The following is a 22086-nucleotide window of genomic DNA, read 5'->3' as shown; positions in this document are numbered from 1 at the left end:
ATTTGGAAATACTAAAGCTGTTGAGTTGCTTGGTTGCTTTTGTTTGTTTGCTTTGTTTGTTTGTTGTTCTTGTCTCGCATCATAAAGATATAATCATGGAAAATCTCTTTTTCTAAGCAAATGAACATGTTATATTTTCTTATAGATATGTGGTGGGGGATGTTAGTTAGTGCTCTGCTTGCCTAAAGTAGGGGAAGATGAAGTTTACAAGCAAAAAGAAGACATAATTAAGAGACAGTGAGACAGAAGAGAGCTAATAACATCATTTGAAGTACTAGATCCATCCATACTAAATAAAATTTTATGAAATATTTGAGCCATTAAACTCTTTTGTAACAATTTAATTTACTTCATGTTTGGTTTCTATCACCTGCAACCAAATTATTCTAACTAACATATATCAAATTTTTTTTAAAAAGTGATATACATTCTTTTCATGATGATGAGAGAATGAAAATAGAACAATGTTTTCGTACATTCATGATATTTAATAGTAATATTATAAAATTTGATAAGTTTGTATTTCATTATAAATTTAAAGCTAGTCAGTTGGAAATTACATTAGAGCTGATGACATTTTTATTGATGGCAAAATAACAAAGACAACATTGTATGCCTTTATTTAATACTTAATTTTGTAATTATAGGGTATAGTAGACTTTGTAGCAGGATATTATGCAAAGAAATGGACAAAATTCACTCAAATATTGATTATGAGTGCTTGCCAATGTTTAATACAGGGTCAACTTAATGTCTGAAACCATCTGCCTACATAACACAGCTGACTCTGTTTAGTAAGTCCCATTTACTAACACATGGAAGTATATATTATACATTTAGGGGATGTTGCTATAAAAACAAGAAATTAAACCTTTGGGCAAGTAAACTATGAATACAATTATTGGATAATCCCAAATAACTGAATCTTTGTGGATAAATAAGAAGTTGCAGTGATTCTCAAGCAAGAAAAATGCTTCCTGGTGTGTAAGAAGGATTGTAGGGATCGCTAGAATGTTTAAAGGCATGTTTATTTCTTGCTTAGTATTTACTGCATACATACTGGATTCGACATTTTAGTCCAATACTTGTTTCCTGACACCTGCATCATTGAACAGAAGTGTATACTTGTACTTTATTTAGATAGTCACTTTAAAAGTGATATATTTGCTATTTTGTATCTTCCTGGATCAAGTTTGCTTTTCATACTCAATTTCATCTCTGTCACCACCATAGGGAAACTTTGGATCCTCCCTAGCACCACAGATAAAATACGCTTAGAAGTTTGAGATCTGATACAGATCGTGTAACCCCAGGTCCCACTCTTTTGACAAATTCCTCTCACCCAATGAATATGCTTCTTTAAGAGTCACTGCACATGCTCCTTGTACTTGATGTATTCAATTTCTGTGCTTTCATTTTAGTCTTTTCCCTATTTCTCGCATTTCTATGTTCACTGTTACAGATGATGTACTAGTTAAGGTACTCTAAAGGAAGAGAATTGATAGAAAAAAAATATATATATATTTATATTATATATAATAAAATAAAAATGTCAACTATATATTTATATATAATATAAATATAAATATATAAAATATATAGTATATATAATTATGCAAGGGAATTTGTTAGACTTAGAGACTTAGAGGCAGGAGAATCCAAAATGGCCATCTATATGCTAGAGAACAGGAGGACACAGTGGCTGCTCAGTCCATGAAGATGGAAATCATAAAACAAGAGGGATCAAAGATGCAGCACCAGTCCAAGCTTGAAGGTCTGGAAGCTCACTAAAAACTCACTGATGTGAGTCTGTATTGGAAACCTGAGGAAATTGGAATCCAGTGTCCAAAGGTTATAGCAATAGAAGACACGCCAGCTCACAAAGACTGGAGCTCTTTGAAAATGTGCCAGCTTTTCTCTGTCTTTTCCATTACCTCCAGGCTACATGCCTATTGGATGATGCCACCCACAGTTGGGGGTGCTTCTTCACTCCTTATTTTGCTAGCCTTCATGCCAATCCCCTCCACAGTCATACCCAGGCGTGTACTTTACTAATCTGTTGGGCATTTCTTAATCTCTCAAGTAGACATATTATGATTAATAGTTAGGGGTGATACTTTGTTTTTTTTCTTTCTGGTGATAGTGCTTCTAATCATAGTTAATAGCAAACTTCACCAGTTTTTATTGTTTCTTTGCTTGTTATTTCATTTAGCACACACTATTATTTTATGACTTTTTATTAAATTTTTTTGACTTAATTGTTAGGCTTAAAAGTTATTTAGAGGATTAGTAGGAGGCAGAGGATGATTTTGCCTTCCTCCAGAGTGGATTGTTTAGATTGAATTGTCTACCAAATTTCATATGCTGAAGTTCTAAGTCTCAATACTTCAAAATATAACTCATTTGGAAAGAGTCATTGTAGGTGTAATCAGTTAGTTAAAATGAGGTCATAATGGAGTAGGGTGGGCCCTTAAAACAACATGGCTGGTGTCTTCTTGAAAAGGGAAAATTTGGGCACAAATACATATGTAGGGAGAAAGTCATAAGTGGGACATGCATAGACCATAATTAAGAAACTAGAAGCTAGGAGAGAGGCCTGGAGCAGACTACTCGGCTTTAGAAGGAACATAATATTAGAGGGAGCATAATCTCACTGACATCTTCATCTTGGACTTCTAACTTCCACAAATTGTGAGATAATAAGCTTATGTTGTTGAACTCACCCAGTTTGTGGTAATTTGATATGATAGCCCAGAAAACTGATAGACAAGGTTTTCATTTTCTTCCATTAAAGAGAGAGAGTCTTTAACTTCAGTCAGCAGGTAAACCCTGTGCTTAGACGTTGATCTGCCTCTGGACATTTACTCTTTCTTATTCACTTCAACAGCCCAGTAGAGAGAGAGTGTTACTGGCTAAGTATAAAAGACAACAGAATTCTAGGGAATTACAATTTCATGAAAAATACCATCAGGAATCAACACGTAGAATTATATCAAATTAAAAAGATTTTGCATAGCAAAGGAAGCAAATAATTGAGTGAAGAGACAAACTGAAAAATGGGAAAAAATTTTGCCAGCTACTACTCAAAGGACTAATATCTAAAATGTGTAAGGAACTCAAACTTGGATAAAAAAGACCCAATTAAAAAAAATGGGCAACTGAAATGAAGAGAAACTTCTTGGAAGAAGTACAAATGGCCAGTAAATATATGAAAAATGTTCGACATCTCTGGCTACTAGGGAAATGCAAATTAAAACTATACAGAGATTCCGCCTTACTCTAGAAACAATGGCTATTATTAATAAATCAAATATAACAAGTGTTACTGAGGTTGTGGGAAAAGAAAAATTCTTATATACAATGCGATACTACTCTGCCATAAAAAAGGATAAACTTGAGCCATTTGTAGGAAAATGGATACACTTTGAGACCATAGTATTAAGTGAAATAATTCAGATACACAAGCTTAAATATCATATTTTTCTTTTCTGAGAAATCCAAATATGAATAATTAAAGATCAAAATAAACAGTAGATAATAGGAATTAGGGAGATTTTTTTTTTTTGTAAATGGAAGACAAATCTAGAGATGAAGGGAGACAGAGGGAAAGAAGGGGAAATACAAAAATTAAGATATAATATGTGCATGTACCAACTCTGCAAGATGAATGTAATCACTATATACTGCAAATATGTACTAATAAAAAATTAAAACAAAAACAATTTTGGGACAATAGGCAATAGACTCAAAGACAATAGAATTCTTGAACCCATCTATGGGAAGGCTTTTCATCTCTAGATTTAACAAGGATCTTGTATTTACTGTCACATTTTACATGTCGGTGTCTGCAGTTCAAGGGTATTATTATTCAGAATCTTTTACTATACACTACTCAGCCTAAGTTAAAATATGCTTGCATAATGAAGCTGGGCTACATTTATAATTTAGTAAGTCAGGTACCCCAGTTTCCTAAAGGTGGGTCATCTGCAAGAAAGGTTCATTATACTTTCTCTAGCCAAATAAGTATATTTAAAAATCTGTCTTTTTTTTACACAACTAAATCTAGATTTTCAGAAAGGCAGTGAACAAGCTTAAAAGAAGATTGATAAAAAAGAAACGAATCCTTAACTTCAATTTAAAAAATTTTAATTGAAATTTAACTTACATTTTAAACTAACTTAAATCTAGGCTTTAAACTAACAATTATTCAGGCTCAAGAAGATTTTAAAAAAATTTTTCTGATGATCTATTTGCATAACTCTTGAACTACAAGAAGAAAAACAATAACTTGTATAATATTTTATAGTATACATTGAACTTTGTACATCAGAAGCTCCCCTAAACTGAGAGCAGCCTGCACTTATGTGGACTCAGGAACCTTATTCTTCACAGCATTCACCTCTGGCTAACTCTGTGCTCATGGATTCTGGGCAATAGCCATGGCCATGGCCACCCACCAATTTAAGTCCACTCTTTGTTGTGTTTCCCACTGGTACTGGGTAGCAGAGGCACCAGCCAACCAACTAACCTGATTATGTATGAAGCCAATACCCTAGGAGAGAAGGTAAGCCCCAAAGTATGAGCACCTCTGGGGACGAATAATAGACCTGGTCAGCAGTACTACCCCCAGGAAAAGCCCAGGGTTATTATAAGCCACAAAAACAGCTTTGGGTTTTACTCCGAAAGTGACTTCTGTGTGGCAGGCTACAGTTGAAAAATACACCCAGTGTGGCATCTGAGATATTTCCAGAGAGTGTTTAATTAGGCATCATTTTTGGAAAGGAGTCATTTAACACTGAGCCACAAAATAACTTCACTTCAGGGTTTCCAGTGTTACTCTCCCACACTGACTGATGAGAGTCAGCCAGAGAGACATCCATGGAAAGAGTACAGGCTAGACATAGAATCCCTGAGAAGTTTCAACTCAGACTAGGAAGGACACAGCCTCCATTCCAAGAAAGCAGGCCCAGCAAGTGTGGCTTTCAAAGGGAGCTCAATCTGAAAGTCTCGTCATCAAGTCCAGCAGTCTCCTTGAACCGCCAACCCACTGCCCCAATTCAGCAGAGACGAGTGGTCTAATTGCTTTCTTCATTTGTGAGCAAGGTCTGGCTTGGACAACTTCCACATTCTGGAATGTATGGACACAGGGACCTGTGGAGTAGACTCTGGAGACCCCATCACAAACCCACGGGTCATAAGGCTAGGTGAGCCAAATTGTGACTTGCTGGATTCAAAAATGAAAGACCTTGGACAGAAATCACTCATTCAAAAAATAGAGGAATTTTTTTGGACTCAATTATTTTTCTTTATTTTCCATCATCTTTTTTTGGGGGGGGGGGGATGTTTTTCTCCTGTTTTCTTTTTCTTTCTTTTTTCCTTCCTATTTTTCTTTTCTCTTTTATTTTGTTTCTTTTTCTTCTTTCTCTCAATTGTTCTTTTCTGTTACTTTTATCTAATACTATTAATTTCCTCTTACTCTTAACTAGTATCCTTCATTTGACTCTTCTCTCCTCATATTCCATTGACTAGTTTTTCAAATGCTACTTTTTTTCATTCTCCAGGTCTCTACCCAATTTCTCCTTTCTAGTAAAACCATTAAGCATTATAATATTTAAATAGTTAACTCTATGGTATTATTGCATATTGTTCTATTGTTAGTGGAGGTATAATTGTTGCACTTAGATATTTACGATATGTCAATATTTGTTTGTTTTAGTGTTTATGCTATAATTACAGATCTCTTTTCTATGGTGAATGGTGGTACAATACTGGTTCTTAGGATATCAATATCCAGTTTCTTTGATGCTATTACTATTGCTGCTTTTATTGCTATTGCCATGGTGACATACTTGTTGCTGTTAACTGAGTTCCTCTGTATCCCAATATGTGGATTACCTTTGAGTCATTAACAATACAAGGGTCCATTCTCAAAACACTGAGTGTTGGACCTAACACTGCAGCCTCCCTTTCCAAATAAATGGTGGTGATTGGATCTTGGGAGTAGCCATGCCCAGAGAGTGTCATTGAAAAGTAGATACCAACTAAAGAGCTCTACATACTAGCAACAAATTCCTTCACTATACTTAACCCACAAATCTCAGCACAAAGCAAACAGACAAAAAAACAATAAAAACATGAGAAGACAAGGCAACAAAATGCCTTCCTAAACTCCCCCAACTTCCCCAAATCTGGTCCATGGGCATCAAGGGGGAGGAAATAAAATGCCACAATAGAATTATTTGAAAGAAAAATAAAGGAGATTAAGAAAAACAGATCAATAAGGTACTTGGTGAGCTTGAAGATATAACTAAACAGATAATGAACATAATAAATAAAATGATCATTGAGTTCACAGAAGACATTAATAAAGAGCTAGGTGAGCTAAACAAAATGAAACAAAACATAAAATACCACTTTAGTAAAGAATTAGAGTTCATAAAAATGTATCAAATTCAGCAGATTAAAAACTCTATTGAAAGTATGGGCAGCTGCAGTGACCAGTGTGAGGACTGAGTGTCAGAATTAGAAGACAGAGCTTCTGCAAGAGGCAAATTATTGAGATAACTTAAAAAACTGTAAAGAAACACAAAAAATGGATGACACAAAGAAGACTAATCATGGAATTGTCGAAAAATCAAAAGACTGCACACATGGTACAAAAAGCTATTTACAGAAATAATAGTAGAAAAAATTCCAAACATGAGAAAGTAACATATAGATAAGCACATGTATATGACACATTGTAGCCAAAATCCTAAAAGTCCAGCCCAAGGACCAAGTCTTAAAAGTTGGTAGAGGCCAGGGATTTAGCTCAGTGGTTTCGCCGCCTGCTGTGCAGGCGCAAGAACCAGCATTCAATCCCCGGTACCAAAAAAAAAACCTGCTAGAGAAAAGTGATAAGTCACTTATAAAGGCAAATGCACTAGAATTACAGCAGACTTCTCAAAACAAATTTTAAAGGCCCAGAGAGCTTGGAGTGAAGTGTTTCAAGCCATGAAATGATACAACTTTGAACATAGACATATATCCTGCAAAACTTTTATTTAAAATTGATGGAGAAATAAAATATTTCCATGACAAAGAACACCTTAAGAAATTTACCACCACCAAACCAGCCCTGCCAAAACTTCTCCAGGGTATCCAAGAACTAGATAATGAAGCCAACAAAGAGAAAAGGTCTAATAGAACAAAAACAACAGGCATGGTGAGCAGTTAAGCAGAAGGGGAAAAATAAGGAATTTAGCAATAGAAAAATAATACAGGTATAGGTCAATACTTTTCAGTAATAATGATCAATATGAATGGTCTCAATTTCCCAAATAAGACACAGATTGGAAGAATGGATCAAAAAACAACATCAAATGGTATGCTTTATACAAGAAATACATTTAAGTGAAATAGGAAGTAAAGGTCCAAAGGGGAAGGGAAGTGGGAGGGGTAGGGAAAAGGAAAGAAGGAAAGGGAATAATTATGAGAAAAGGAAAAAATGGAAACAAAGTCTTTGTAAACAGGGAAAGGTGGAAGGGTTGAAGGGAGGGTAGGGGAATGGGGGAAAAAATAAGAACCAAGAGAGATTACGTAAAGGTACAAATTTCCAATGATGAATGTCATCATCATGTTGTATACCTAAAATATATGAATAAACTTAACGAATAAAAAGAAATACATTTAAACCAAATAGAGATTCATAAACTAGAAATCAAAGAGGAAAAACAATATTCCATGCAACAGAAACCCCCAAACAAGGAAGAGTAATTATTTTAATTTCAGACAAAGTATTCATCAAGCCAAAACTGATCAGAAGCAGCAAACAAGGCCATGACATATTGGTCAAGGGAAAAATTCAACAGCAAGAGATAAAAATTATGAGAATACACCAAACAATGGTGTCCTCAATTTTATAAAACAATCACTACTAGTCATAATAGATCACATAAACATCAACCCAATATAGTAGGGGAACTCAATATCTCCCCCTAACAAATAAACATATTAACTAGACAAAAAAAATCAACAAAGAAATATCAGAGTTAAAACAAACCTTTAAATAAATATTTAGTAGACATCTACACAATGCTGCACCCAACAACAACAGAATACACATTCTTCTCGGCAGCCCATGGAACTTTTCCAAAATAGACTAAATACCAGCCAAAAAGTATATTTAAGTAAATGCAAAGGAAGCAAAATTATTCCATGCTTATTTTCAGGTCACAGTGCAAGGAAGCTGGAAATCAACAGCAAAAGAGACCACAGAAATTATGCAAATGAATAGAAATTAGATAATACACCGAGTAATTAATGGATCACAGAAGAAATCAAAGAAACTAATCTGTTCCTAAATAATGCCAGTACACATACCAGAATCTATGGGACATAATAAAAACAGTTCTAACAGGGATGTTTATAGGAGTGTATGCCCACATCAGAAAAACAGAGTGAGTCCAAACAAATAACCTAATTATGCACCTCAAGGTCTTAGAAAAACATGAACAAGCAAAATCCAAAGCTTGTGCAAGGATGGAAATTATAAATATCAGAGTAAAAATTAATGAAATTGAGACTAAAAATATTACAAAGAATCAATGAATCTAAGAGCTGATTCATTGAAAGAATAAACACAATAGACAAACTCTTAGCCAATCTTCTGAAAAAAAAGAAAGAAAAGTCTCAGTACAATTAGAAATGAATAAGGTGAAAACAAAATGGACACTGCTGAAATCTAGAAGATTATTAGCAGCTACCTTGAAAATCTGTGCTTCAGTAAGTTGGAGAATTAAGAAGAAATGAATAGATTCCTAAGTACATATCAGTTACCAGAACTGAACCAAGAAAATTAAAAAACCTTGCATAATCCAAAAACAGGCAATGATTGTAACAGAAAAAAAAACGCTACCAATTAGAAAAGTGTAGGTTCGGATAGATTCATTGCTGAATTCATCAAAAACTTCAGGGAAGATCTAACAGCAATACTCCTCAAAACTTTTAATGCATGAAAGGGAAAGAGTATTCCCAAAGTCATTCCTGGAAGCTAGCATTATCCTAATTCCAAAACCAGACAAAGACCCAATCAAAAAAGAAAATTACAGGCCAATTGCCTTAATGAACATAGATGCAAATTTCTTTCATAAGATACTGGCAAACAGAATGGAATAAATCATGGAAAAGATCATACACCATGATTGAGTAGGCTTCATACCAGGAATGCAAGGATGATTCAACATATATAGGAAAAAAAAATGTGACATATCACATAAACAGAAGCAAGGACAAAAAAATCTCATGGTCATCTCAATAAATGTAGAAAAATCCTTTGAAAAAACCTAACATGCATTCATGATAAAAAAAAAAATGAAGAAAACAGTTATAGAAGGACGTGATCTTAGTGTGATAAAAACCATCTGCAACAAACTTACTGCCAGCTCCATATTAAATGGGAAACACTGAGTACTCTCAAATCAGGAAGAATACAAAGATGTCCACTATCACCACTCTAGTTCAATATAATATTTAAAACGTTAGCTGGATGAATTAAGAAAGAGAAAGAAATAAAAGGGATGTGTATAGGAAAGGAAGGAATCAAATTATCATTATTTTCAGATGAGAAGATCCTCTACATACAAGACCAGAAAAATTCCACCAAAAGACTCCTATAATTAATAACCGAATTTGGCAATGTAGCAACATACAAAGCCAACACACAAAAATCAATAAAATTTGGGCCGGGAATTCAGCTCAGTGGTTCTGTTGCTTGCCCTGCAAGTGCAAGGTCCCAAGTTCGATCCCCGGTACAAAAAAAAAAAATCAATAAAATTTATTTACACAAATAATGAACTCACTGAAAAAGAAATCACCATAACATCAAGAAAAATTGAATATTTAGAGATTAACCTAAGCAAGGAATGGTAAGACTTCTCCAATGAAACCATTTATCCTGAAAAAGGAAATCAAATAGGACATTAGGAAATGAAAAGATATTCTTTATTTCTAGATAGGCAGGACCAATATTGTCAAAACAGACACACTTCCAAAATTTATATACAGGTTTAACACAATCCAAATCAAAATACCAACAGCATTTCTCACAGAACTGGAGAAAACAATCCTGAAATTCACATAGAATCAGAAGATACACAGAATAGCAAAAGCAATTCTGGATAACAAGAGCAAAACAGAAGGCATCACAATCCTGTATCTAGAGATATATTATAAAGCCATAGTGATAAAAACAGTGTGTTATTGGCATAAAAAGAGACAAGTGGATCAATGGAACAGATTAAAATTTGCAAAACAACCACAGGCACACTCAGCTATCTGATTTTTAACAAAAGTGCCCAAAAACATACACTGGAGAAAATATAGCCTCTTTAATAAATGGTGCTGGAGAAACTGGATATTCATATTCAGAGGATTGATCTGAATATCTCTTTCTCATATCTATCTCATCATGTACTAAACTAAAATAAAAATGGGCCAATGGTCTAAATGTTAAAGGAGAAACAGTTAAACTGCTAGAAAATAAAATAAGTAAAATTTTGGAGACATTGGTGTAGGTAGACTCTTTGAACAGTCCTCACTCAATTGCACAAGAAATAACATCAAGAATCAACAAATGGGATCATATCAAATTTAAAAAGCTTCTGCACAGCAAGAGAAACAACCAATAGAGTGAAGTGACAACCTATAAATGGAAAAAAAAATTGCCAGCTATTCCTCAGAGGACTAATATGTAGACTATACCTAGACCCCCTCCAACATAAAAGACCCAATCAAAAAGTGGGCAACTGAAATGAATAGCTTCTTCTCAGAAGAAGTACAAGTAGCCAATAAATGCATGAAGAAAATGTTCAACATCTCTGACCGATAGAGAAATGCAAATTTGAACAATGCTGACACTTTATCTTACTCCAGAAGAATGGCTATCATTAAGAAATCAAATAACAACAAATTCTAGGGAGGTTTCAGGGGAAAATTCTAAATTGTTGGTGGGAATGTAAACTAGTACAACTATTGCAGAAATCAGTGTAGAGATTCCTCAGAAAACTAAAACTAGAAATTCCACTCAATCCAGCTATTCCCTTTCTAGGTATTTTTCCAAAAGAGCTAAAGACATCATGTTACAGTGATACATGCACATGTATGTTTATGATACAATATACGATCATTAAATTTTATAATCCACCTATATTTCCTTATCAGTTGAATGGATAAATAAAATGTGTTATTTATACAAAATGCAGTACTGCCTTACCTCAAAGAAAATAAGTTTTTGGGCTGGGGATTTAGCTCAGTGGTTCCTGTGCCTGCCTCACAAGTGCAAGGTCCTGAGTTCGATCTCCGAAACCAAAAAAAAAAAAAAAAAAAAAGGAGAGAGAGAAAGAAAATAAGTTTTAGTCATTGTCAATAAAATGGATGCACTTTGAGACCATATATTAAATGAAATAAATCTGACACACAAGCTCCGTTATTGCCTGGCTTTGTTTATATGAGAAGCTCAAAATAGAAATAAAGAGGGAAAAGAAAATATAGATGATAGGAAACAAGGAGGTAGATCTTTTTCAAAGGGAAGGAGTCTAAGAGATGAGGGAGGTGGGGCAGATGGAAAGAGAAGGGGTTGAAAAAAGAACTGAGACGTGTTATATGCATGTATCAAATCTCCACCAAGAATGTAATCATTATGTATTAAAACATGTACTAATAAAAATTTAAAAATTAACAAAATATAAAAGGAACTAAATTACTTTCACAATCTACCAAATGAATATACCTTTTAATTTTCCTCATAGCAGGCTGAAAAGCATTGGCCACAAAGGCACTTTCCTCTAGCAATCTGCCTATGTTTTTGTCCAGTAAAACATTTCTACAAAGTTGTATTTGCCTTTGAAAGTCTTAAGTGAGGAATACTTCTTGTTGTCATTGGGCAATTTAAGTAAATATTATGGAAACCAGTAATGTAGGTATGCAAAAGGAAAAATAAATGTACCTATGAAACCTAATACCAATACTTCAAAAAACTCAAAATTAGCAAATCATATCAAAATTTTAAATTGGTTGCAGTACAGTCCTTAAAAATACTGGGAAACATATGAGAGAAATCTACACAGTTTGCTTTCCAAATGTCTGTAAATTATTATATTTCCTTAAAGGCACAAACTTGAAATTGTAGACAATACAATTTGTTTATGACTCATCAAGGGAAAAAAAACCTCCAATCAACAGAGTCACTCATGGTGGACAGAATAATGTCCCCCTCCATCCTCAATCTAAAAATGACCCCTTCTTTATCCCCAGAACTCATGAATATTTCACTTCACATGAAAAGAAGAAACTTTGCAAATGTGATTAAGTAAGGGATCTTGAGTTGGGGAGAATATCCTAGATTATCCTTTCGGACTCAGTGTAATCTTATGGGTCCTTGAGAAAGACAAATGAGTCAGAGTCAGGGAAGGAAATAATGACTGTGGTAGCAGAGTCCAGAAAAGTGATGTCATTGTTTGCTTTGAGGATTCCATGAGCCAAGGAACCTGGGTGGCCTCTTGAAGCTAGAAAAGGCAGGGAGACATATTTTTCCCCTCCTTTGTCCAGGAGGAATACAGTCCTACCAATACATTGATCTTAGCCCATTAGACCCATCTTGAACTCCATAACAGTACTACTATAATTTTATGTTGTCAAATGTCATGGTATCTATAGTAATTTGTTACAGCAGCAACAGAAAACTAATAAATAAATGTAAGGAAATAGCCTTGCTTAGCACATATCAATAATGAAGAATAAAATGTACATTAATGTGCTTAAAACAAAATGCAAGGTGGTAGTATATTTGTATCATTTAAAAAATGATTTTGTTTATCTCACTTTTTAATTAGTTGACCAATGATAGATTACAACTGTTTGAAACAAGAAGGCTACTCTCCCATGGCGTATCATCTACAGGAGTTTTGTGGAGTTTGCTTTAGACTTGTGTTCAAAATTCTAGTTTGTCTCTGGCTCTATAACTCAAATGGAGAATGTCATTTTACTTCTTTGTAATTTTCATTTAAGAAAACTAGAGGCTTAAAAGGGATCTACAAAGAATCTTAAACACTAAAAGTCTGCTATTTAAAAGTTTTCATCAGAGAGTCTAGATTATCTTTTCTCTCCTGTTTAATTGATTGCTGAAACCCTTGGGTGTATCTGTAGTTTGGCTCTGATTTAACTTGAAATGAATGCTGGTGTGCTTCACAGGTGTTGGCTGCCCCTAACCAGGGACTTATAACTCAAATATTTGAAGGATGCTGGAGTCAAGAGATCAGGATTTCAGATCTGACTGACACTAACTAGTGGGGTGTCTTTTGACAAAGCTTTTAATCTCTCTGGGTTTTAGTTTTCTCACTTATTACTCATGACAACAGAGTCAATAATATTTAAGGCTCCTTTTAGGACTACAGTTCTATGTTCCTATAATTGTAATTCCAGTAATATTCAGTTCTAAGAAATTTAAAATTTCTCTTCAATGTGGAAAGAAAAATATTATGGCTATGAAGGATACCTAAGGATATTCTGATATACCCCCTACATGTTCCTTTCCCAGGAGTTGAAGTGTCTAAGTCCTAAAATTTTTCATACAACTCTAAAAACTCAATTTACATATAATTTACATTTCCTTGGGATAATTCTGTCTCACTAATGGGTCTATCTATACCTTCTGCAAAACAATGAGTTCTCACTGTTATGGTCATTGAGCAGGATGGTAGTGAGAATTCTTAACAGCTTACCTATTAGGAGGAGTCAGACTTGAAGGCAGATCAAGGATGCCATCTGTAAATACTGCCACAGAGGACAGAACTGAATGCAGAGTATACACAAGGGAAGAAATGGTTATACTCAATGCAGTGTGACTGAGGCTTTTAAGCACTGATGACCTCTGAGCTGCATCCTAAGGGTTCTGAAGACGAAGTTCAGGGTCAGGAATGTATTCTAAGTAGAGAAGATAGCCTGTTCCAAACAGATGTGAAAGGCCTGGTATGTTTGGGAAAGGATGAAATTTTATCATGTTTAAATAGAGATTAAGTGGGACAAAGGACTGGAAAAATATTGCTGGTCCTCCATTTCTGTGAGTTCCACATTCAACCAACCATGGATTCAACTAATCCTGGCTCAAAAATATTTGGAACAAAAAAGGCTGTATTGATCATGCACAGACTTTGTTTTTCCTTGTCATTATTCCCTAAACAATACAGACTATATGCATAGGATTTTCAGTGTATTAGGTATTATGAGTAATATGGAAACAATTTAAAATATACAGGAAGATCTTTTTATTTTTGATACTGGGGATCGAACTAGGGACCATGTGCTTGCAGGCAGACAGTGGCACCACTGAGCTAAATCCCTAGTCCTGTACAGGAAGATCTTGAGCATCTGTCTTAGTTACTTTTCTTATAGCTGAGACAGAATACTCAGACATCCACAGTCATAGAAGGAGAGGTTTATTTGGCTCTCAGTTTGTAGAGTTTTGAGTCCATAATCAGTTGGCTTCAGGGCAGAGTAGTATTGCAGAAGGGCATTGCGGAGCAGAAATAGGCAGGTAGCAAGTGATAGTAACCAGACAGTGACCAAATAGGCAAGGCAGGCAGAAGGCAGCAAGTGACAAGTGACCAGAGACCTTCTTTCTGTCCCTTATGTCTTATATCTTAGGGCAGGTAGGACTCATACCCTCAATCCTAGCATTGCATCCTTGATCCCAGCATCATATACCCATATACCCTAGATCCAGCCACCTCTGAAAATGCTCACCTCTGACTACATTAGGCTTTCGGGGGACATCTAGATACGAGCCATAACAGCATCCATGAATTTTGGATGACTGTACATGAAAAGAAATATGAAGATATCCTCGGATGCCAAGCTGGAGGCAACAAGGAATCCACAGAACTTACTACCTAGTGTAATGACATGATCAAAGAGTTAATTGTGGCAGATTTGGGGAGCACACAGACTAGGTGTGTGGGGCTTGGTGGAAGGAAAAGAGAGAATAAATTTCAAGAAATAGTGAACACTGAACTAAGGCAGTGGTGTTTGGCAGCCATTTCAGAAAATGGATCCATTGGCTTTTGTAACTGAGTATCCTTCCCAAAGCACCACCCTCCACCCCAGGAGGGCCTGCCAGGGCACAGATTGAGTCTTGGCTCATTCTCCAGAGCAATGAGGAATATTTTACGATACAGAACTCCCAATCATCACCACTAGTAGCAAAAAAAAAATCACATTTTAAAAACACATTTAAACAAAATTTGCAAGAATTCAACGGATTATAAAGTGGTTTCTTATCCTCTCTTGTGGCTATGAATACATTGCAAAATCTAGGACAGTTAAATACTGTATTTAAATTCAGATGTGATATACACATATGTTACTTATTCTTTTTATAAAGATCTGCCCTAGTGAAATTTAATTAGCCTTGGCAAGCTTATATACTGTGTGTGTTAGAAGAGGATTTAAACTAAGTTGGTAGTTTTAACCTGTTGAAATTCTCCAACCGCAGCAGCAGAGAGGTGTATTAGAATTAGACATCATATGATGAAAGTTAAAGTAACAAAGATGACAAAAGAAGTTTATCTCCTAGATACGTAAATTTGATAAATAGCACAGAACTTGGAAGGGCTAGGGCAGCTATACAGTGTCATCATCCTGTGGAAGTCAGGCTCATTCTATCTTACTGCTTTGCCACCCCCACTTCATGATCCAAGATGGCAGCTAGAGTTCCAAACATCTTTCATAATTTGCCAGTGCAAATGAGAAAGAATGCAGTCAGTTGCACCTTTTAAAGGATTTCTCAGAGTTCATACATGCTCTTCTGTTTGCCTACAATTAGATAAAATATATTTAAATGACAGCAAAGTAGAGCTGAAAATGTAATTATTCTTTGTGGGATTATTCTGGCTAATAATTGGGAGATCTATAAGAAGAGTCAAATATATATTAAAAGATAACTCTTAGCCTGAAGGAGAAACTAGAGAAAGTGAAGTGATGATACTGGCATCAAATGAATTACTTCAATAGTATAGATGACCATTTAGTGACCAGCTCCATAAGTTTTAAACAATTCTTAGTTTGGGTGCACACTGCCTAGGAGATACATCAGCCAGTCCAGTAAATATGGAATTGTTTGACTACTTCAAGCTTCTTCCAATCCTTGCTCTATTTACTTGCAAGAAAAATTACAAAAAATTAATACAATCATCTGCAATTCTGGGTTAAGGGATACCATGATTAAGAGAGGTCATACCTCTCTCACAGTTCACATGAATAGTGGTGCCTAGTGTTGTACCCGCCAAAAAGATTCTAGTGACCATATCAGGGAATGGGGAGGCTATTAAAGGAGATGCCTTTGAAATGCCAGGGTCTCATATGATCTTTCAACAGTTTCACATGGTAATGAGATGGGGCATCTTACTCTGCTTGAACATAGACTTTGGGCAAGCTTGTGTGTGTATGAATAACTTATATATTAGTTAAACTACTATTAGAAGTTTAAGTTTTGGATGAAAAGTAAACCATTCAAATTAATACTGGAGATAGGGCCGTTTGTGTTCAAGATGCTGGCCATCAGTTCTTTCCCCCCATACAGTCAATTTCCTATGGGTAGGTGGACTTCAGTCTTCCCTTTTCCCAAGAAATGAGTCAGCCTTAGGGTTTTGCTTGAGCAATAAGTGTGAAGACTTGGCACTTTAACCTGGGTCTCTTGAAATGTGCTCTTTGGAAAGCTCACTTTGGGAAAGTCAGTCACTCTATAAGAAGTATAATTATGCTATGACCACCATGGTGTGAAAAGCCCTAGGCAGGTACAGAGGCTGTAGAAGAAGACACTCAAGGTAGAAAGCGAGAGACCACATGTATGAGGAAGCCATTTTAGAAATGAATCCTTTAGCTCACCCACTCCAGCTGTGGTCATGAGGATTAAGATGAAATATCCAGCCAAGCCCTTCTGAAATTCCTGATCCACAAAATTGTGAACAAAATAAAAGAAGCATATTAAGCCCCTAAGTATTGTTAGAAATAGGAAACAGAAAAGGTAGGTTAAAAGAGAATATAATATAGGAAATGTGACTAGGAGATAAGCAAAAAGTGAGGTAGCTTCAAAAGATTCAAACTGATCTGGAGAACTATGAAGTTATTATGATAAAGCTGATGATCAACGACTAAAACAGCCACGTGATGGGGACAAATTCCATAGAATTAGACAAGCTGTTGATAAAAAGAAAGTGCTAATATAAAAATAGATATTCTCAAAAGAAAATAATAATTCCAGGAAAAGAGGAGAGCTCAAATAGCACTGCAAGTGCTCTACCCCGAAGAAATGCATAAAAATCAAAGCTGTACAATGTTAGGAACTGGGGAAAAGAAAAAATCTCATTGACATCAATGTTCACATTGCATATGAAATACTGTGTATGTATATGGGTCAGAATTGGGTAATTTTTACATGGAAGAGGCAATTCTTGCTCTCAGGACTCAAAAACATATCTCATTTTTGTCTTAGAAGAGTAACTTTGTGATTTTTTCAATTATGAATAAATGTTATAATCCCTCAAGTTTGTAGGGATATAGCAATATTTTTTCATTGTTAATATGAAGCCATATCTTTATGAAAACAAATGTATCTGGAAAATATAAAAAGCCAAGTATGGAAGCTAAAATCTGAGAAATGGAACTATGCTAATAGCGAGTCATGTCTTCTGGGAAGTTCCTTGTTAGTTGATGAGGTTGGAACATTGGATACATGAGGAAGTCACTTGTCATGCTAGAGAGAAGACTGTAGTTGCTTCTTAGAAAAAGAAAAGAGAGAATTAAACGAGAAGTACAGAGATACATCTTGTTTCATGTAGTCTTGGAAAGCCTTATATAACTGTGTTTTGTTTTGAAAACCTAAGGATATTTGTTATGCATATTATCAAGTAAATATTATGATATAGTTCTAAGAAAGTAAAATCCCTAGTCATCCTTCTCTTTTTTTTGTAAAACACTGATTAGATTTTAATAGTCATAATTAAATTTACTGAAAGTGGAGTCTCCTCATATTTTAATATCATAAGGGAACAATAGATTTTTTTAAATGTCAAGATTTATAACAGTAAAGAGTAAAAGGAGTTGCAATCACTGATGTTCCTATTCATCCCATAGCCATTTTCCAGCACTAAATATCTTTTTTTCTTTTCTCTAGATCAAGCTAATCTGTTTAAAAATTTTTTTCACTCCAACCTTCTCTCTTTTACTCCACCTGTAGCCAATGTCCCTTTACCTGTGGCATTTTACACTTGTGAAGATCTGCTAATGGTTGACAACAAAAGGACTGCTAATCACACCAATTAAGAGGTGTGAATGTCACCCTTTACCTACCAGCTTGGTTACTACACATGTTAATTAGTAATTGTACAGGTGCAGCCTTTTACATTCAAGAGGCTAATGTTCCGACACAGCTTTGTTTTGACTCTTTGTTTAAATATTGAAAAACTGTGGATAGAGGGCTGATCTATGTCAAAGAATGAACCATTGCTATATTTTCTCATATGAAACATCTTTAGACTGACTTACAGTGATAAAACTGACCTTCCAACAAGTGATTCTCTGTGGTCAGTCTATCAAAGACCGCATGCTTATGGTTCTCTTATTTTACCCTAAGTGGAGAAGCAAGGAACTTCTTTTATATCACAGAACTATGGAACTCTATTGTATAGTCTGGTGAGAGCATTATGCTAGAAATGTGCAGAGTCTGGTGAGGGCATTATGCTAGAAATGTGTAGAGTCAATTATAAGAAAATTCTCTATAGGAATTTTTTTGATAAGTACAAAGTTTCTATTTTAATCTCTTCTGAAAGCTTTGCTCATTCATTGATTTAATGTGATAGATATGTCTCTCAGATTTCCATTTAGAAAGTTTTAACTATCAAAATATATGAATAAGGGAAATCTCAAGATCATATACTCTCAACTTGATGGGACCCTCAAGAGATCATGTTGACAAGCCTGTAATTAGGGATGGTAACAAATCCATTTTACAGAGGGAGTTATAGAGGTCCAAGACTTTACATGTCCTGTCCAAGGTCATTAAACCAAGATTAGCCTTGATTTACAAAGTGAGCTAGATTTTGGGAAAAGCTAACCTTCAATTGTTCCCTAGCAGAATGAGTAATTTCTATGAGGAGCTGGTAATTTTTAGCTTGTCCTCAGACCTACTGAAATATCTTTGCTCTTTCCATGCATCTGTAAAAGCAACTGTTGTTTTCAGTCATTCAAGGGGAAAGTGTGCAGTACGTGCCTCTTCTATTTTTGTGGTAGACTCCACAACAAATAAAGAAAGGCTCTCTGGGAAGCCAGAGGGTGGTTTTTTGGATGTGAATTGCAAGGTTTTGAGAGCTTCTATGCATTAGTAAAACTAGGTGATGGATTTGAGGCCAGTGACCTGTAATCACCTTGTTCTCTGCTCACAGTGAGGTTAATTTTTATCTGCCTTACAACAAGGAGTAACTTGGAGGTACTCTAGTAGGGCTAAGAGTACAGTTGCTTTCTATGCATAGGGGCAAAGTCTAAACTTTTATCCACAACTGAATGAACAAATGCTGAGCATCCACACAGTATATTGTAAATCTTCAGGAAATGATAACTGCTATTACTATAGAAGCTTACTAGCCTCTGAGGACATGTGAATCCTTAGATAAATTCTTAGAAGCAGAATTTTGGGTGTTTGAGTAGTATACATGAATTAGTGTCTGTTGCTTAATAGTAAATTATTTCAAATTATTTCAAAATTCATTTTTATTATTTCAGTTCTCTCAATCAGGGTCCAGGAACAACTTAGCTGGTTCCCCTGAAAGATGTAAATCAATGTGTCAATTGTCATTTGGTATTTTTGTCCTGTCTGAAGCTGTACTAGGAGGTAGCCAGTTCAAAACTCACTGACATTGTTGGTAGAATCTGTTTCCTTGTTATAGGACTACAGTCTCGTTTACTGCTTGATTGAAAGCTTGGAGTGCCTTCAGCTCCCAGAAATAGCCTTAAAGTTAATTGCTTCATGGAGCTTCTAATATAGGCAGCCCAAGCATGACAGCTTTCTTCTATGGAGTCAGCAAGGCAAGGAGAAACCTGCGCCAGCAAGCTGGATATTACAGTATATGTAATACAGTCATGAACTAGCATGTGTCCTGTATCTTTTGCCATATTCATTCTATTGACTAGATACAAGTTAAGGTCCAATAGTCCTCAGAGGAGCCTGTAACACAAAGGCATAAACACTGGGACACACAGTCACGGAGGTTATCTTAATCATTTGTTCACTATCATGCATTTTAAAATTTTTGATAAATATACCCAAACTTCAACTATATCTTTTTTAGCACAGACTTATTGTGACTTTTTCCTTGACTAATTTGTGTGTCTTCATTTAAAAAAATAATCTGCCAATTTAATAGGAAGGAAATGGTACATTCTAATTTGAATATACTTGTTTATTAATGAGCCAAAATATGTCTTCTTAGAGTCTTTGGTCATCTGTGTACTTCTCTTTTGGGGATGATTTTTTCTTTTTTTTGTACATCCATTTATTGGTACATTTTAAGTGAACAATATAATGACATTCATCATTAGAGATATGCACCTTTACATACTCTCTTGGTTATTATTTTTTCCCTCTTCCCCTGCCCTAACTTCAACCCCTCCATCCCTCCCTATTTACCAAGACTTTGTTTCCCTTTTTTTATGGGAATGATTTTTTCATGCCCTGTGTGGATTATTAATTCTTTTTATTGTTGTTATAGTCATTGAAAATATTTCTCATTTGTCTCTTGATTTAGTTTTCTTGGTGAATATTCAGATGTATGGCTTGTTTTATTTTATTTTACTCAAATCAGACATTCTTTACCTTATTGACGTCTCTTTTCCACCATGTAAACCAAATTTTTTCCTGCCCCAAATAACATGACTATTCTAAAGCACTAAAAATAATTGCAACCTGAAGTTATTTTTATATTTATATTTAATCCATGTGCTATTTGTTTGGTATGTAATATGAAACATATTTCTTTTTATTAATATTTTATCACAATTGGTTAGTAATTTTCTAGGAACTCATTATGACTAAAAAGCCTAAAAGATTAGAAGCAATGAGTTGAGACAGAATTTTATAGCATCACAGGGGTAGATAGAACAGATATTTACTTAAGAAATGGAAGTTTAAGTTGTTCCTGCTGGTACCTAATGGCTGTGTCCGTTTGGTAAGGCCCTCCAGTATGTCATTACTTTATTTTTTGTCTGTGAATGTAGCAGAGAGATTACTACAATAAATTCCAAGGTGATCATTGTGATGTCAATCAAATCAAGCATGGAAGATCTTCCACTAGTCCCTTTCTTTCCTGTGTGGAACAATCTGCTGTTTAACAGATTCCACTTTCCTTCCTTGTTCTTAATAATAAAACTCATCAAGTTGTAACAAGGCTTATGAACATTTATGTACAGTCCACATTTCCTAACCTCCTTTGCAACCAATTACAGCCTTTAAAATCAGGCCAATGGATATATGCAATTTCTTGATTATATACTTAAAGATGCTTGCAATGGACTTTTATTTTCCTTTTATTTTGTATTGGAAGCACAGTTGTGACCACAAAGGCAGAAGCAATACTATAGACTTATGGTCCTCGAAATATGGTCCCCAAACCAACAGCACCAACATCACATGAGAACTTGATAGAAATGCACATTTTTAGGTTCCCCCCTGGACAGACTGAATCAGAAACTCAGAGGGCTCAGAAAACCTTTAAGGTGATTCTGATTCCCAAAAGCTGAGACCAGCAAACTACAGCCCATAGACCAAAATCATTGGATTGGCCCAATTTTGTACAATCTATATGGTTTTCACATTTTAAAGACTTACAACAACAACAAATAACAAAACGAAAGAAGAATATGTAATCAATGCTGTGTATGGAGCCTGAAAAAGACTAAAATATTTATCTTATGATCCTTTACAGTAACAGTTTGTCAATCTCTGCGTTAAAGTTTGTACTCACTTCCATAGGGGCTAGAACCACGAGATAAAAGGAACTTAGA

General features: G+C 35.1%; 1 long non-coding RNA gene across 1 annotated transcript in view; it reads right to left on the bottom strand.

Annotated features, from left to right (window-relative positions):
• The window catches only part of LOC101720957 (uncharacterized), a 114185-nt gene that overhangs the window by 74061 nt on the left and 18038 nt on the right, over positions 1 to 22086 (bottom strand). The window lies entirely within an intron of this gene.

This window comes from Heterocephalus glaber, unplaced genomic scaffold (assembly GCF_053883595.1).
Source record: "Heterocephalus glaber isolate CG9 unplaced genomic scaffold, H.glaber_assembly_v1.0 deba00001553, whole genome shotgun sequence".
Taxonomy (NCBI): Eukaryota; Metazoa; Chordata; class Mammalia; order Rodentia; family Bathyergidae; genus Heterocephalus; species Heterocephalus glaber.
Note: the sequence above shows the minus strand (reverse complement) of the source record. Positions and strands in the feature narration are given on the sequence as shown.